Below are 19,697 nucleotides of genomic sequence, written 5' to 3' on the forward strand. Positions count from 1 at the left end.
AATTTTACCATCCCTCAGATGCAAGTGTGGTAGGATATGAGGTAAAACTATTGCTGAAAATCTGTTTATGCAGCTATGGCATGTAAGGCTGATGGCACTACCAGCGAAAGCAGTTTTTCATAAATAAATAAAAAATTCCAGCCCTTCCACCACCAAGGTCCCAAGGAATCCTTTTTGTCATAGGGATCTGTTGAGGGTGACGGCTGTCAAGAGCACAGTCAGGATGACTTTACCAGTGATGGGAACTTTTGAAAATTAAGGACTTCACCTTCCTATTTTGAGTCTCCTAACAGCTTCCCCAAGATGAAAGAGGTTCCATGGATGGAGGACATTTTTTTTCTTTCTGAAAAATTGTTGTGGTTGGTGATGTCATTACTGTTGCACAACAATATGGCATATGAGAGCCCTCCCTTTCAATATTTCAATTAAAGCCTAGAAAAAGCATCACAAGACAATTCCTTCCTCTGCACCATTGTGATCAGCTTGAGTAGCTATATAGTAATGATGGAATACCGGGATGACACTTGGATTGGAATGGGAGTGTCTAAAATGTTGGGTGATATCTCCATCTGGCTACCTATGATGACATTTATAGAAAGAAGGGGGAGGGAGACACCAAAACAAATGTAACAGCCTTAGTCCTGTTGCAACATTACACTCAAAAATATAACCAACAGGGATTCTAAAAGGAGGTTACCTGGAATAACACATGCTGGAATTGCGAACTGGTTGCACCATTGGAAGACGAAGTGAGAGAACTGGCTATAAGAGGAGATGAAGTGCACACGGACAGAACTCCTGAGTAGCAACAGCCAAGGGAGCCACTGGAGGTGGAAGAACAGCAGGACAAGGCAGAGGAGGAGGAGAATGATGAGGAGAGAACAAATATAGTTGAGGGAACAGCATGGAAAAATTAGGACCAAAAGAAAGAGAAGACAATCTGCCCCGATGGAACTGTGAAACCACTTTCAGATCCCTGAAGAGTCTAGTAGAAAGCATGCAGAGTGGTCGGAAGACCAGATGGGTGGGGTATAAATAAAATAAATAAAATAAATAATAAATAAGAGATAGAGGAGACCCAACGAGAAATCATAGAGAGCGTGAAACGCAGCCAAGCAGAGTCACTGAATCCACACCCTACAAAAAAGAAGAGAAGAGTATTTGTCGTAGGGGACTCTCTTCTGCATGGGATTGCAGCAGAAATATGCTGGGAAGATCCATGAATTCACCAGGTATGCTATCTCCATGGAGGATGGATCAGGAATATGATGGAAAGATGGCCATTGTTCATAAAACCCATGGAAGCATATCTTTTTCTTCTCATCCATGTGGGAACAAATTACACAGCTAAGAGGAACTAGAAAGAAATCACCTCAAACTCTGAAGATATTGGAAAGAAACTCGAGGTATTTGGGGCCCAGATAGTCCTCTTATCCATCTTAAGCTGGATGCTAAGAAGAGGTGCTAAGAAGAGGAATAGAAATGTGAAGGAAATATTCCAGATGAACAACTGGCTATGAAGGTAGTGACATCATGAGGGATTTTTTTAAAAACTGAAAGATGGACTGCTGGGACGTGATGGGTTGCACCTCATAAGGACTGTAAAGAATGTGATTTGCTGCAACATGAACAAGTTCATCAGTAGAGCTTTAAACTGAATTGGAAGGGGAGGGAGATGCAAACTCAAAGGTAAAGACAGATGAAGGACTTTGCACAATAAGAGGAACAGAGCAAGAATCTCTAATGAGGCTTCTTAATAATGTTCATTAAAGTGTACAAAGGAAAGCAGGCCACAAATCACAGTTTCTGGTGCCTATATATGAGTGCCACCAGTATGGGAAACAAACAAGAAGAACTCAAGTTCCTAGCTCAGGAGGGTAAATATGACTTGATGGGAATAACTGAAACTTGGTGAGATGACTCCCATGACTCGCAACAATTGAAGAATATCAATTGTTCAAAAAGAAAATAAAGGGTGATGGAGTTGCACTATATGTAAAAATACAAATTCTTGCAGAGAAATAAAGGAGGATGAACTCGATAGTCCCATTGAGAGCATCTGGAATAATACAATTGGGGTAAAAAATAAATGGAACATAGTGCTTGGGGTCTGCTACCGACTGTCCATTCAAGGCGAAGATGAAACCTTTGAAAAACAAATTACAGGCATTTCAAAGATACATGATATAATAGTAATGAGAGATTTGAATAATCCTGATATCTGTTGGGAAGGAAATTCTGCCAAACATGGCTGTTCCAAGAAATTCCTGGCTTGTAGTACTAATAATTTTCTTCTACAAAAAGGAATGTTCCAGAGGATTAACTATCATGGACATCATTCCAAACGACAGAGATGATGTGGTGGATGAAGTGGCAATAAGGAATACTCTGGGGGGAAAGTGACCATGTTCTACTTGAGCTCTTGCTTTCAAAAGAAACAAAATTGGTGCATAGCTGCACATATACGCTGGATTTTAGGAACGCCAATTTCAATAAACTCAGAGCAATGATAAGTAAGGTCCCATGGCATGCAATCTTAACAGGAAAAAGAGTCCAAGATAGGCAGGAGTTTCTTAAAAGGGAGATTCTAAAGGCACAATTACAAACAATTAGAACGGGGGGGGGGGGGGGAGGTGGAAGGCAGCACAAAAGACAAAGGTGGCTTCACAAAAGGCTCAGAGATGACCTGAAATTGAAAAAGGACACATTTTAGAAATAGAAGGAAGGTCAGGATATAAAGGAAGAGTACACACAGCTGGAAAAGAATTAAAGGGTGACATTGTTGTTTAGTAGTGTCTGACTCTTCCTGACCCCATGGACCAGAGCACGCCACACCCTCCTGTCTGTTCAGGACCACACCCATCAGAAAGACCATAACAACTGTTAACGACCCATGAAAATGGGTGGAAGGGGGCTACAGAAGTGGGATTTTCACTCAAACCCCCCATCCTTTGTCCATCTAATGAGCCTAATCAGATCAGGGGGAAGTGAAACCAACATGGAGGATGTCAGGAGTCTCCTACCAACTCTCCTGAGACTGAAAAAGCTACCTGGATGAGTAGGGAAATGTTTCAACCTAATAAGAAAGAAGTCCAGTTGCCATGATTCAACTTCCAGATTATAGAGTGGTCACTCTACAAGCACCCTGAAGACAATGGCATAATAAATAGAAGCGAACACTATTTTGCAAATAACCAATCCTGCCAGACTAATCTTACCTCATGTTTTGACTGGGTAACCTCCCTGGTAGACAACAAGAATGCTATAGACATAACATACCTTGATTTCAGCAAAGTTGTTGACAGAGGACATCACAATATTCTAATTAGCAAGTTAGATGGGCTGGACAGAATAACTATCAAGTGGATATACAGCTGGTTACAGAACTGGATGCAGAGAGTGCTTATTAATGGCTCCATCTCAAACTGGGAGGAGGTGACAAGAGGGGTACTACAAGGTTCAGTCCTGTGTCCAGTGCTGTTCAACATTTCTATTAATGACTTGGATGAGAGTGTACAGGGAATGGCCATCATTCTGCAGATGACGGAAAATTAGGTGGGATATCTAATACAGTTGGACACCCATATCAGCTGGGGATTGGTTCCAAGTACCCCTGTGGATACTGAAATCTGTGGAGAATGGTGGACACTATTAGTGTGAAAAATTGTGAACACTATTGGCATGGTAAAAGAAAAAAAAACCCTGAAAAATTATTTTCATATGCATTGCCAGAACTGCCCACTAGATGGTGCAAGAGGCCATGCTATGTATTCTTCACTAACAAGTATTCATAGTATAGTCTCTGGCTCCCTCTAGTGGCCAGTTCTGGTAGTACATGTGAGCATAGATTTTTCTGGATTTTTCTCTTTTAATATATTTAATATTTTTAGACCATGGATAAATGAAGCTGTGCATATTGATCTTGTGTATATGGAGGTCCTAATGTATTCTGAAAGACAGAAATAAAATTCAGAAAAATAATGATGGGCTTGAACAGTGGGCTTATAACAACAGAATGAAATTTAACAGGGATAATTTAGGAAAAAGAAACCAAACGCACAGTTACAGTATGCGTGATACTAGATTCAATAATACTACATATGAGAAGGATCTTGGAATTATTGTAGGTCTCAAGCTGAATATAATTCCACAGTTCTATTGCAGGTACCAAAAAGGGAAGTGCTATTTTAGGCTGCAATAATAGAAATATAGTCTCCAAATCCCATGAAGTGCTCGTCGCTCTCTATTTAGCACTAGGTAGGCCTTATATTGAGTACAGTCTCCTATTCTGGATACTACCCTTTAAGAAGGATTCGAACATACTGGAACAAGCTCAGAGGAGGGCAACAAGGATGATCGGGACACTGGTATCCAAGCACTCTGAAGAAAGACTGAAAGAGCTGGATATGTGTAGCTTTGAAAAAAGAAAACATATGATAGCACACTTGAAAGATTGCCATACAGAGGAGTGGCAGGATCTGTTCTCAGTTGTCCCAGAGTGCAGGATACATAACAATGGGTTCAAGTTACAGGAAATCAGATTTCAGTTGAGTATCAGGGAAAACTTCTTAACTGTTAGAAAATGGAAATGACCCTAGGAGGTGGCGAGGTGGCTAGAGGCATTCAAGAGAAAACTGGGCAACCCTCTGTTAGATCTGGTTTGATTTCGATGCCTGCATTGTGCAGGGGGTTGAACTCGATGGCCTTATGGAACCCTTCCAATTCAATTACTCTATGCTTATATGATTCTATGATAAAAGCTCCTGAGGATGAGGCAGGAAAATTGGAAACTTTTTGGTAGAAATATTATTTTGGGAAACTAAATAATGGATAAATGTATAGATTTTATAGATTATATACAGCACTAGATTCACTTCCAACAGACAAGAGAGACAGAAAGACTATGCTCAGCAAAGAGTTGGGGCCGTCTTTGAACTGAGAGGTGAAAAGGAACAATTGGTTAGTGCTGGATGGATTGGCAGTCACCCAGTCCAGGAAGGTCCCTCCCAGTCAAACAAACTACTGGCAACATGCAAGGTGGTAAAAACTCCAACAGTTGCAACATATTAAGCAAGATTTTTGAAAATGCAATTTCTTTGGTACTTCCCCCCCCCCCCTTTAAAGGTACATTGGACACAATGTAAGTAATTGTGCTGTGCATTTGGCATCTTGGCAGACGATATAAACATTTCAGTACATACCGTTGTCATGACTCACTTGAACAGAAATCATCAGTTCTAGGATGACATTCAACCTGATATAGAATGAGAGCCCCTAATTCCTACAGGCAAATATGTCCAACTTCTTCAACTACTAATTTATTTGCTGTGAAAAGCTATGTCTCTTATAAGGAAGACTTGTTATGGAACCTATATCTAACAGGTTTTTGTTTTTGTTTTTTGTTTTTTGAAAAAGAAAATAAAGCCAGTAATAATGTTAGGAATATATACTGTTTAATAAATTAAAAATAAATTACTCTTTTCAAGTAATAATTCACTCTGAGCACATATTGGTGGGAATTTATAGCTTAATATTCAGTAGATTTATTCTGATGAAATTAAGGTACTACATATATAATAGATACTATTTATTTTTCATATATTTTCATATTCAGTGAGCTGCAGAAAATACAAGCTAACGGGCTATTTCAGAAGGTTATTAAGCACTATATTTATCTATGTGATTTACATTCCATCTTCTTCCTTGCACTGGCTCCCAAGGCAGTCAGCTGGTCATAGTTTTCTGTTATAATGAGGTGTGTTGCATTTTTACTTCAGCTGAAAAGGTTTATGATTTATTTATTTGATTACGGCAGTATTTATAAATAATAGTTTGATTTAGTACATGCCAGGGCAGACTACCTCATCCAGCATGACAGGTGTGCTTTCTCAGTACGCTACACCTGGATCCTGGGGTGAGGGTTAGGGAGAAAACTGTGGCTGCTCTCATATCCACAGCTGTGGGGATGGCTGAGCTAGATATAAAAGGTGAACCGAAAGACTCAGAGGGAGAGGAAGACTGGCAAGACATGGAAGACTGGGATGCACTTGAGGGAGGAGAAGTCTGCGCTGAGCCACCACCACGAAGAGGGCTGCCTTCAATGCCTGAAGAAACTGCCAGGGTAGGACGAAACGGGGTGAAACTCCAAGAGCGAAGGCAACTGGAAAACCAGAGAGACTCTAGGCGCTGCTGGAGACAAAGCAGTCTTCCTGCCTCTACGCCCTGATTCTCTCTCCCCCTTCATCTTTGCTCAGGCCTGGTGTTTGTTTTCTGTCTCCTGAAGGAATGTAAACAACATAGGCCATAATCAAATCAAATAAATTTATTGTCATTGTAAGTATATACATAGTAGACCCATACAACGAAATTCACACAGACACCCAGAGACCAGACCCACATGCACAAAAAATCCCCACCCACCCACTAAAAATCCCCACTACATAAATTACTACATGTACTACAACCCAAGAGCCAATGAATATTTAGAATGTTCTACTTGTGAAACTGATATTTCATTCAACATTTCATTCTGTTTCCATATGTCTGAAGAAGTGGACATGTCCATGAAAGCTTAAATTATAATACAATAGTTAGTCTTTAAGGTGTCACATATTTTTGTCTTGTTTTGTTTTGTTTTCTTTCTTTGGATTTTGCCTGAGATATATATCTCAAGCAAAATATATATAATGACTCCTTAAACTTCCATTAGATCCTAAAGCCTTCTCAACAGAAAATTGTCAGCTAAAAGGAATTTTTAACAAAAACATTTTGCAAGGGCTTCTGATATCTTACTTGTGTGCTTCAGTGGTTTATTCCTGTAGTAAACCATGCATATTCCTTAGAGTTATTATTGGTTGTTTTCTGCTTTAGTGCAAAATAAATGTGATTGTAACCGGTCATAATTCAGATTCCAAAAATGATTTTCTAAGCCCTAGTTCGGCATACCAGAGTAGCAGAAAGCAATCACCAGAATGGTAGCCCTGTTTAACAAATCTCATTAGCTTTGTTCATGTGTTTTCCTCATATAGAGAAGAGTTCGATCTCTGCATCAACCACACCTATCATTATCAACACATGGAGAGAGTACTTTCCAAACATAGTTTGCCTTCGTTCCAGAGTGGATTGTGCTGGGGCTGAGGGGCATTTTTTCGGATTTTATAGCAGTCCCAAGGGGGGAGGGCTAAAGGTGAGAGGATGGCCAAAGAAAATGGTTTGCTGAGTGGTGGTGCTGCTGGGTGACCACATTGGGGCCTGAGAGACTGAGAGAACAACCTCCTGGAAGATCTTAAAAACCACATGGAGTTGGGTGTCATTAGCACACTGGCTGGTGTGGTGGTAAAGGTAAAGGTTCCCCTTGACAATTTTTGTCCAGTCGTGCTCGACTCTAGGGGGCGGTGCTCATCCCCGTTTCCAAGCCATAGAGCCAGCGTTTGTCCAAAGACAATTTTCCGTGGTCACATGGCCAGTGCGACTTAGACACGGAACGCTGTTACCTTCCCACCGAAGTGGTCCCTATTAATCTACTTGCATTTGCATGCTTTCGAACCGCTAGGTTGGCGGGAGCTGGGACAAGTGACGGGCGCTCACTCCGTCACGTGGATTTGATCTTACGACTGCTTGGTCTTCTGACCCTGCAGCACAGGCTTCTGCGGTTTAGCTCGCAGCGCCACCATGTCCCATATAGGTGTGGTGGTACCAGACCACAAAATTCTGGACAGTCAGTTTCAGGTTTTTTTTAATCTATACAGTATGTGAAATACTATGGGGAAATCATGGAACCCTGAAACACTCCACAGGCTAATAGTCAAGGTGTTGAACAGGAGTCCACCAGCACCACTGTCATTCACAAAGTGACACCACACAGGGGAAAATCTCTGAAACTGACTCCTTTTTTCATCAGTTAACCACTTCTCACCCAAACACAAAGCAGCTGTCATGACTGTTTTTCAACAAGTCTGAATGGTAGTGAGCAGAAGAGGATATCCCATAGACCAGTGGTCCCCAACCTTGGGCCTCCAGATGTTCTTGGACTTCAACTCCCAGAAATCCTGGCCAGGAGAGGTAGTGGTGAAGGCTTCTGGAAGTTGTAGTCCAAGAACATCTGGAGGCCCAAGGTTGGGGACCACTGCCATAGACCATCTTGAGTGCTGTCATCGGTGTTGTCAACATTCAGGCTGCCCTTTGCTATGTAAAGCCTGCATGCTTTTTCCTGTTCATGACATGGGCACAATATTGTGCAGCAATATTGGACATTTTCTTGACTTTTTGAATCGTGGGTACAGAAGCACAATAGCCCACATTCCTAAAACAGAGTTTGTTTTAAGAACTGAATAATCATAGATTGTTTTTTTTTTAATCACAAACATATTATAAGCAAAGATAGTTGGGAGAAGATGGCATTTCAGATATTCCTGCACAAGTTATTTAAGGCTTTATAGTAAGCAAGAAAAACCAGCATCTTGAATTTGGTCTGGAAATAGATTGAGAGCCAGTGCAAATAACTGTAGGACTGGCGCAACAAGGCACTTAACACAGAGACTAGAAATCCATCTGGCTGCAATTTTTTCCATTAACCGTAGTTTCTGAGCGCTATAGTTAATGGCACTTACGTGACAGATAAATCCTTCTAATTCTGCCTGCAGATGCGTCCTAAAAAAATGAAGCTTTGTGTATTTTCACCATACAATGTTATACTGATAAAAGCCATCTGAAGAACTTTTGTCTTTTATCTTCAGTTAGCTGGAAGAATTTGTCCTTCCATGGCCGACAAGAACTCCAAGACCATGATTCACCTTCTGTCACCTTCAGGCTGCTCTGATGCAGTATCCTTCTTCTGGTGTTGTCTGCAAATCCACACGGAGATAACAACTCATCCATCATGTAGCAACCGATTTCTTAAATGGGTCATCCCAAACAGAGCAATTTACTTGGTCACCAGATAGCATCACCACTACAACAAATGCTGTCTAGTTAAATAAAATAATCAGATTAAAGTTTGAGCTGAGGTTCTTTATTCGCTATCTTGAAATATCTGCTACAATGCAAGAATGCAAGATTACTATAATACTGGAAATTTAAATGGGGACTTTTAAAATACCTTGTCCTAGCAGCCACTGAAGTTTCATCACCATAAGAAGGCTAATCCTGGTGTCGCTTTCTATTTCTCTTTAAAACTAATAGAGGGAAATAAGGCTCAGGATGAAAGTCTTCACAATGCCAGTAATGTTCTGTAGCTGGATGAGTCCAACTTATTCTGACATTGCAGAGGGCATTTTGCATTATGTTTCCAAACAACATGCATGTTGAACATTAACCACGGTAACTTAAGAAATGAAGTACTTTATTTTACCCTGGAGAAATAAGAAGCAAAGTCCTGCTGCTTCTTTCTATTGGCTTTGAGAATACAACTAGTAAGAGGGACAGGGTGCTGCTGGTGCTGCTATTAATGTGGAATAATGGTCTTTTCCCTAGCATCCTTTTGTCCAGGCAAACAGTCATTCACAGTCTTTTACAAACTTCCTAGGGAAAATGGCAGAAAATTGCGACTGGATCTTTCACTGTTAAATTAACTTGAATGTATGGCAGGTTCAGTGTGAAAGATTAGGAGGAGAAGAATGTAAGTATAGTAGTAATAAAATCTGACAATTTTGTTGTTTAGTTATTTAGTCATGTCTGACTCTTCGTGACCCCATGGACCAGAGCATGCCAGGCTCTCCTGTCTTCCACTGCCTCCCAGAGTTGGGTCAAATTCATGTCGGTAGCTTTGATGACACTGTCCAATCATCTTGTCCTCTGGCGTCCCCTCCTCCTCTTGCCTTCACACTTTCCCAGCATCAGGGTCTTTTCCAGGGAGTCTTCTCTTCACATGAGATAGCCAAAGTATTGGAGCCTCAGCTTCAGGATCTGTCCTTCCAGTGAGCACTCAGGGTTGATTTCCTGCAAAATGGATAGGTTTGATATCCTTGCAGTCCTGGGGACTTTCAAGAGTGTCCTCCAGCACCACAGTTCAAAAGCATCAATTCTTCAGTGGTCAGCCTTCTTTATGGTCCAGCTCTCACTTCCATACATCACTAGTGAAAAAACCATAGTTTTGACTATGCAGACCTTTGACTATGCAGCAAGGTGATGTCTCTGCTTTTTAAGATGCTGTCAAGGTTTGTCATCGCTTTCCTCCCAAGAAGCAGACATCTTTTAATTTCATGGCTACTGTCACCATCCACAGTGATCATGGAGCCCAAGAAAGTAAAATCTGTCACTGCCTCCATATCTTACCCTTCTGTTTGCCAGGAGGTGATGGGACCAGTGGCCATGATCTTAGTTTTTTTTTGATGTTGAGCTTCAGACCATTTTCTGCGCTCTCCTCTTTCGCCCTCATTAAGAGGTTCTTTAATTCTGCCTCACTTTCTGCCATCAGAGTTGTATCATCTGCTTATCTGACAAGAGAAGTAATTCCATAGTTAATCTGTTTGAGTCAATTCCTTCTGAAACAGCTTCCCAGCATCCTTTTGTATGCTCTATTCTTACCTTAGTGAGAGTGGCAACTGGGAAGTTCATCGTGGTGATGGTTCAGGATTTAAGTCTTAGAACGTTAAAAAAAAAAACACAAGCATGCATATCAAATCAAGATCTAACAGAAATAATGAGGAATTATTCCCCATATTTCAAAAATGTTAGATAATTCCTGGAAAATGGAGAGACTTCACACCCTCTTTTGGGAAGGACACTCTTGGTTTGAAGGCTTGTCAAAAATTATTCATTTTACAGGATGCCCACTTCAATTCTGACTGAAGTATGAACCAAGAGGAGAGAGATCAGAGGTCTCCAAGTTGCCCACCCATGGTTAGCACCTGAATGGCAGATATAACAAACACATGGGTCACCTGGCCACTGTCTTCCCCACTACAATGAGATGCATTGTAATTCTGCCTAAGCAACAACCATTGTTTTTCATTTTGCATCAGTACCTAATAAATTAACATATGGACTTTATGCAAATCCATGTCTTTTTGTCCACTTTTTAGAAGATAGATGCCCTTCTTTTTAGGGATGTGTAACTGGCCACCAGACTAGAAGATGTAATGTGTGTTTGAAACACATTTTAGAGTCCCAGATTCTTCCCTTACACTGTGTATTGACAAGGGAAAGGGAAGTAGCAGAGGCAGCTCACATGATTGGGGTGCTAGACACAGTGGGGAAACTGCAGGAAACTGAGTTGGAACCTGTTTTGTGATATGTCTGAAGTATGATTGTGGACAATCTCATGTTTCTCTATATTTATAATGTAGACTTAGGGAATATGTGTCTCCTTCTCCTTCTCCTTCTGCTCACTTTCCATAACTTCTGAAAGACAGCATCAAGAACGGGTCAAAAGTTTGAAAGGCACTCTTGCTGAAGAATTACAGTATAATTATTTTAAATTGGTGGTCCTCTTCAGAAGTCATTGAGCCCCATGAAACATTCGGGATTTTATTAATAACGAATGGATACAGTGTATCAATACAATCTATTGGGCAAGTGCTGCATCTGCATTCCTCTGATTTCTTTTGAAAGGGTTCTTTGAAATTCTGCTGGAAGTGACACATCTCGTCTTGTTATGCTCCCCTTGATGCAATGTGACTGGCTCCAATTGAGTGTGAAGCAAGCTTGGGTATACATGTGTTGCTGAATCTATTATTAGCTACAGGGCTACAAGGTAACTTATGTTTTCTGCTCCCTACACCTTTCTGCATGTGTACTCTTTCACAGGGGTAAAACAATCACACCCTTCAAATTTGCTCGATGCATTTGGTAGTTTTTATGTTACAGAGCACTTTGAGATTGGACAGGGTGCATTCTGTCCCAAACTTCCTAAAAATAACACATCACGGTAAAAAGGCACGATCCGGCCAGAGAATGTTTTCTGTTCTCTCCCAGTGAAATCAATAGGAGTAAAAGAGTGCTTAGATTGTGCTGACAGGCTTGTCTCCAATTAAGGCATTGACACTGAAAGAAAGGACTTCTGCTTATGCAAGGTGTGATGCTCAGTTTTCACAGATTCCCCTTTCACTAAAGTCCTTACTGCTGGTGCTTTCTTTAAGGTCAATGTGGGAGAATGGCATGGAGGTCTGCAGCCTGTGGGTATCCACCAGAAGAGACGGGGCTGGTAAGCCACACTGTTGCCCCTGAGCGTGCACCCACTCGAGGAGGCAGGGCTGGGAAGCCAGGGTGCCTGAGGAAACCTGAAGTGCCAAACTGACACCAGTGGGTCCTGTATATTTCTGCTTCTGACACCAGTCTTCAAAGGGGAAATCGGCTCCAGGCCTAGGGCAATCAGAAACTTTTGACCCTGTTAAGTCAGGACACAATTAGCTGACTTTTAACTCCTTCCTGGCCGGAAAGACTGGCAAAGGGATTCGGTGTCTGGTTTAAAAAAGATATTTTAAAAATCCTCCTCCTCCTCGGGTGCTGTCAAGTCAATTCCGTCTTATGGTGACTCTTTTCAGGGTTTTATATGTAGAGAATACTCAGAAGTGGTTCATTATTCCTTTCTTATGGGGCTGATCTGGGACTGTGCAGCTTTTCCAAAGCCACACTGGCTGGTTCTTCTTCCAGAAGGCACAGTGGGGAATTGAACTCCTCACCTCTGACTCTGTAGCCAAACCACGGTGCTAGAGAACATACTATTCAAAAGCTCACTCATTTATGCTATGAAATTACTTTTTTTCCCCCTTTGTGGATGGTTTTACTCAATGTAAGCATAGCTTTTGTGCCTAAATTCTATCATAGCTTCAATCATTCAACCCCTTATAAAATGTTGTGGTCATTAAGAAAAACAACTCCACATACTGTAGATATTATGTTCCATCCCATCATTTCTGATGTGTGGTGACTATGTGAGTTAATGGTCTTCAAAATGTCCTATCATTAACTGTGTAAGGTGCGTGCATGTTTGGCCTGGATAAGGTGAAGAACCAGAGAGAGAGAGAGAGAGAGAGAGAGTTGGGACACAAAGATGGAGACCAATAGAACCAGAGGAATTATGGGACTTTGTATTTCTGATTTCTGGCTATAAGCCCTCATTGTGAGAAATTCAACACTTGTACTGAACGTTTTGAACTATGCTTTCAGTAAGGTGACAAAAAACATCTGCTGCTAATTGAGGGAGTAGAGCAAACTCGGGGGTTAAGAAGACCCTGGTACGAGGCTCATTCTGAGCAAGCAGATTCTACACCTGTCCACTAAGTGATGGAAGACACATTAAGCATTCCATACTTCACAGTAAGTGATAAGGACCATATATCTAGGGGGAAACAAAGAAACATCTAATGTGTATGCCCAGCTAGCAACCTGACTAAAACAAGAATATAAAAAGAGGGGTCTGGGCAACCATATTTTGTCTGCTGAGACCAAAAGGCTTTTGGAACCAACTACCTTTTTTGGAACTTGGACCATGCAAATAAAGAATTCTTCTCTCTTTGGTGAGTATGTATGTGGTGTGAATGTGTTGAATGCAGAAAACCCCTTTTATTAAAATTGTAATAAAGTATATTCATTTTGCATTTATTAATGTGTCTTGTGAGGTCCTTTGCTGTTTAATATTGTTCTTCGGATACAAAGATCTAGTGGTCACTCTTTTGTGACAACTGCGCTGCTCAGATGTTACAAACCAACAACATCTCATACAGTATTTGGCTGTTCTGTCTTCCTACTGCCCCCCCCATCCCAATTTTGTTTTTTTTCCAGTAAGTTCTGCTCAGGTCTTGCAAACTAACAGTTGTGGTTCCACTACTGAATCAAACCATCTCATGTTAGGTTTTCCTCTTTTCCTACTGTTCCATCCCACTTTTACCAGCAACATAATTTATTCTAGGTATTTCTTTATTTTCATTGTACAGTATATGGATGGTAGAATAGGCTCAATTGACTCATTTTGCTCTTCTGAGAGTTCAGGCTTCACTTGACTTAGCACCCACTTTTCTGCCTGTCTTTCATATCTGTATGGCACTGCTGATCAGTTTCTGGGCACAATTCAAAGTGCTGCTTTTAACCTATAAAGCTCTAAATGGCCTGGGTCCAAGCTATCTCAAAGAGTGTATCTCGTAATATGAGCCAGCTCGGGTATTAAGATCATCAGGAGAGGCCTTTCTCTCGGTCCCACCACCTTTACAGGTGCATCTTATGGGGACACAGCAGAAAGCCTTTTCTTTGCTGCTCCCAGACTTTGGAACATTTCTCAGAGTGTCATTTTTCCTTTCTTTTTTTTTTTAAAAAAAAATGTATATTTTTTATTGTTCTTAGCTTTAATGTTGCCTTTTAATGATATAAGATGCTTCTTTACTCATTGTTCTTAGCTTTAAATATTATCTTTTAATTATGTTACCCACCATTACATACTCATTGTTTTCAACTTTAAATATTGCCTTTTACTGCTGCAAGTCACCATGGGTCCTTTTCAAAGAGAAATGTAAAGGTAAAGGTTCCCCTTGACAATTTTTGTCCAGTCGTGTTTGACTCTAGGGGGCGGTGCTCATCCCCGTTTCCAAGCCATAAAGCCAGCGTTTGTCTGAAGACAATCTTCCATGGTCACATGGCCAGTGCGACTTAGACACGGAACGCTGTTACCTTCCCACCAAGGTGGTCCCTATTGATCTACTTGCATTTGCATGCTTTCGAACCGCTAGGTTGGCGGGAGCTGGGACAAGCGACGGGCATTCACTCCGTCACGTGGATTCGATCTTATGACTGCTGGTCTTCTGACCCTGCAGCACAGGCTTCTGCGGTTTAGCCTGCAGCACCACCACGTCCCTAAGTTTTCAAAGAGAAAGGCGGGGTAAATAAATATTTTCAATCAATCAATCAATCCATCAATCTGGCTCTCCTCCAACACCACATTCCAAATGAACTGATTTTTGTCCCTGTCTTTCCTTACTTTCTTTCACATAGTATGGATGATATTGACTTTGGTTTCTGGTTACATTCTTTGCTAAAGGCAAAGGGGCATCTTTTGGAAAACATGCATACAACATACCCATAGAGCTTTGGGTCCAATATAGCTTTTCTTCCTCAGTTTGCCTAAGTCAAGGAATGGGTTTGGAAACTGGAACATATCTTTCTAGTCTGCATTCTGTGCAGTGGGCATGGCAACATTAGTTTACCAGAGGGGTTCATGGGTGTTTAGGTTTCTCCATTGTACATGTTGAAGCTACTCACACCTTTTGACTGACTATTAGACACCTACATGTTCTTCTGAGCAAAAGTAGGCTTTTGGTTCTATCATGGTGAGATCAGATTTTTTAATGGTAGGAAATGAGACTCCAAAGGCTGATGAACACTAATGTAAATAGACTCGATCCTATGCTGTCGATCCAGTGTGCTCAATATTTCAAATCTTCTGGCAAAATCATATCTCAGATAACAGACACTGAAAACTCTAAGGTAAAAATTATCTTTCTCATGTTCTATAAAATTCTTAGATTAAATATTGTCGCATATCAGCATAGCAATACTCATATTTGAAGACCGGGATCAGTACTTCTTCCTCTGTGAAGATGCAAATGCCAAATATGTATTACTATTTGAAGAGGAGGCATTGAGAAATATGCCATATGTTTTCTTAAGGATAAATATATGTCAGAAGTGGTGAGGTGTTATATCCAAGAAAGTACCATGAATAATCAATGCAGCTATCAGTGAAGGTGTCCAAGGGTTGTATTATCTAGAGATATAAGATATCACTCATTTCCTCTAAGACCTTCTAGAGCCAAGATGCCCAGAAGGTGGGGATACTCAACACCTTGTAAAATTATTTTATCAATGTGAAGGGAAGTGCATCCTTAGTCACAGAATGCTTTCAACGATGAGGAGAGAGAAGTGTTGAGAGAAAGCAACTCCCTTCTTTGAACAACAAATGCTGTATTATCTAATCACTTCCTGTAAACAAATGTAGAGTCTTTTAAAATTCCCCTGTGGAGAAACTACATTGGTGGAAACACTGTGTTAGAATTTCAGGGTGCAGCTGCACTTTGCCAAGAAAGAAGACTAAGAACTGAGACATCTCTACAAATATTAGTCAGTGAAATAAGACCCCATTTTCCCAGGAATTATGCCAGTGCTGTCACTGTGGGGTAAAGATCAGGAAGAAGTTATTTTAGTTTCTCCTCCACCCCAACCCTTTCTAATGGACATAAAAAAAATCCATAAATGTCTTCATAAAGCAAATGGGAAGATCATGAGAGTAAGAAACATTCAAATATGCCCATCCATGCAGAAGGTTTTGAGTGAGTTACTCTTAGAAATGTGGCCTTGTATTCCTGTGTATTTATTCCCATTTGTGGTCCTGAGCTGACTTTTTGTTGCTCTCTCCTCCTTTTTGCTGCCCTCCTAACAAGGGCATGTTAGGCAAGTGGTTGTCTGTTTTGAACAAGGTATCTGTTGGGTCAGTCTCGAGCAGATGGGTAACAAATTTGTTTGGGATAAAGCTCATTAACATTCTCCAATGTATTCATAAATATGATGAGGAAGAGATTGGCATATGTCTTTTTCAGTAATGAATGTGTTTAAAGTCAAAACAGAATGATTCCTAATCTAGGGATTCTCTTGACACTGTATCTTCCCACTGTGTAAAATCTCCTCCTCCTTTTCTTTCCAGTCTATCATTATTATCATTATTGTCATTATTGTCAAATGCTATGCCAAATATGTGCTTGCTATTTGCAGGAGAGAATTGTAGGTGCCATAGGACAAAGCCTACTTCCTGACTGATAGGTAAAGGTAACGGTTCTCCTTGACATTTAGTCCAGTCATGTCCTACTCTAGGGGGCCGTGCTCAACCCCATTTCCAAGCCATGGAGCCAGCATTTGTCCATAGACAGTTTCCATGGTCACATGGCCAGCGTGACTAGACATGGAACGCCGTTAACTTCCCACCATGGTGGTACCTATTTATCTACTTGCATTTACATGCTTTCGAACTGCTAGGTTGGCAGGAGCTGGGACAAGCAACGGGAGCTCACTCCGTCACGTGGATTCGAACTTACGTCTGCTGGTCTTCCAACCTTGCAGCACAGAGGCTTCTGCGGTTTAACCCACAGCACCACCATGTCCCTATGCTGACTGATAGCTGGATTTTAAATTATTTAATTATTTATTTATTTGATTTATATCCTACCTATCTGGCCCACCGGACCACTCTAGGCGGCTTCCAATATAAAATCAGATAATAAAAACATAGACAAATACATAATAACCATACAGCAATAGCAGTAAAATAAAGAAGGAAAAGTAAGAGAGAAATCAAGAATTGGCTGGAGGGAAGGCCTGGATAAATAACCATGTTTTTAGTTGGGTTTTAAAGGTGCCCAGCGTGGGGGCTGCGCGAATCTCCGGAGGGAGATTGTTCCAGAGGCGAGGAGCCACCGCCGAGAAGGCCTGGTTTCGTGTTTTCTCCTTCCGGGCCTCTCTCAGCATCAGGCTCCTCAGCCTCACCTCCTGACTCATGTGGGTGATCCGGGTAGACCTTGGTGGGAGGAGGCGTTCCGCCAAATATCGAGGTCCTAAACCGTTTAGAGCCTTATAAGTAAGCATTAAAACTTTGAAGTTGACACGGAAACAGATGGGCAGCCAATGCAATGCGGCCAGCATTGGAGAGATGTGTTGGTATTTCCTCACTCCTGTAAGGAGCCTGGCCGCCGCATTCTGCACCACCTGAAGTTTCTGTGTCAGCCTCAAAGGCAGCCCCACGTAGAGCGCGTTACAGTGATCTAATCTTGAGATTACGAGCGCATGCACCAAGGTAGTGAGCGCCTCCGTGTCGAGATAGTGTCGCAGCCTGGCAATCCGCCAAAGATGGAAAAATGGAAAAAAATTAAATTCTAAAATTTCTGAGCCAGGTTTTTGCTTACAGAAAGTGATACACAAAAGCCCTGAAAAATGCAATTGTTAATATTGTTAATAAAAATGTATTTAATTTAATTTTTTTAAAAGTATAGGAAATTCCCCATTGAAGCCTTGATTTAACTTCCTGAGAACCTTGAATATCCAAAGTTACAAATTTATTTGTTCACATTTCCTGCCTTTTGTTATATTGGACTTGCAAATAAAACTGATAAATATGTGGCTGATAAAAACATTGTCAGACTGTTTGCTTCTTGAACAATGCACAGTTTTAGAATATGTGAATGTTAGTTCATTACCAAGTAGAAAATAAATGGGAACAATCTGTGCCCTAAAACAGCAATATACATTCCTGCCACGAATGAGTTATAAAACGCAGTTTCTCTTACACAGTGATTGTCTATGATGAGTGATCCAGGGAAGGATAAAAATAAAGTAGCTGATTATTGGAATCTATTTTCATAACTGTAAACAATCTCATGTACTTACAATCACTTCAAAAGCGATCAAATGTAGAGACAGTGTGGACTGATGCATAAAAAGTGTTAACATTGTATTTCAATTCTCTTCCTATGCATGAATATGTGCTTAGATCACAAAGCTTCTTAAATAGTTAGAATTATAATTATTAGAATAATTCTTTACTGCTTGGATGTCACCTAGTGTAGCAAATGATTGAGCCGCTGCTGAGCCACGCTTCGGCAGCGCAGCTCGCCTTTGCCTTCTTCCTTGGAGGATGCGATACCTTACAGTCTCACGTGAGCAACTCGGCAGGAGATGGGGGAACGATAGGTCACCGTATTTTTCTGTGTATAAGACGCCCCCCACTTTTCTAATCCAAGATTAAGAAAACTAAGTGGAGCTTAGCAAGTGTAGGGGGAAAGAGATCAAAGCACTGCAGGGTCGCTTTGATCCCTGCTTTCCCGTCCACTTGGTTTTTCTCTCCTCAGCTTACTTCCGTGTATAAGACAACCCTCAATTTTTAGTCTAAAGATTTTAGACAAAAGTATAGTCGTATACATGGAAAAATATGGTATTTAAGGGCCGTTCCCCCCTCTCCTCTTCCTCTTCCTTCACTGGCAACAGACGAAGACAGACTTTGGCTGCTTGCTTGCCTTTCAACTATGTAATGCAGTTGTGAGGCTTGCATGGCTCAACAATTGGGAAAAGGGGGAGGTAGCATCGGCTCCCTCCCACAGTTTGCTTGGCGATTCCCTGAGCTTTGCATTTTGTGCCCTGAATCATTCCTTTTATAATTTACTTTCAAGTAATCACCAGATCAAATGTAGCAGCACTAGGTGGTGCAGGCGCCATTGCTCGGACCAAGCAGGCCACGGCTCGGCATGCTCAGCCTCCTTTTAGTTTTAAGAAGGTGGTAAAAAGGGCATCATTTAGCAAACATTAAAAGATTAAGTCAAATAATAACAATAGCAATAAAGGATGCAGGACACTACGGGTACATTGGGCTTTTCGGCTGGATGGTGAGGAGGGGATTAGGCTGAGGCTTGACTTAGCTGTCCGGTGCTATGCTTGCCCCCCCTCGGGAGGAAAAACTAAGGAGGGCATTTGGCAATGCCTGAGTTTTGCAATTAAGCCACATGCTCAGCTGTTAACTGAGTGTGCTGCTGTCGTTGGGTCCTTGTTTTATTTTGTTTTAAATTGTGTTTTATTGACAGTATCAATTTTTATAGTGCTCATTATACAATATTAATAAACATATAAATAGATAAATAAGCTCTGACTTATTCAAAGAATTGATTACAAAAATAATAGGAATTATCTTTCACAATATGGTGGATTGCAATAAAAGGATAACTTATAATTAA

General features: G+C 41.0%; 1 long non-coding RNA gene across 3 annotated transcripts in view; it reads left to right on the forward strand.

The window, feature by feature from the left end:
- The window catches only part of LOC140707425 (uncharacterized), a 123,242-nt gene that overhangs the window by 73,123 nt on the left and 30,422 nt on the right, over nt 1-19,697 (forward strand). The window lies entirely within an intron of this gene.

The sequence above is a fragment of the Pogona vitticeps genome, chromosome 1, assembly GCF_051106095.1.
Source record: "Pogona vitticeps strain Pit_001003342236 chromosome 1, PviZW2.1, whole genome shotgun sequence".
In the NCBI taxonomy this organism is placed as follows: Eukaryota; Metazoa; Chordata; class Lepidosauria; order Squamata; family Agamidae; genus Pogona; species Pogona vitticeps.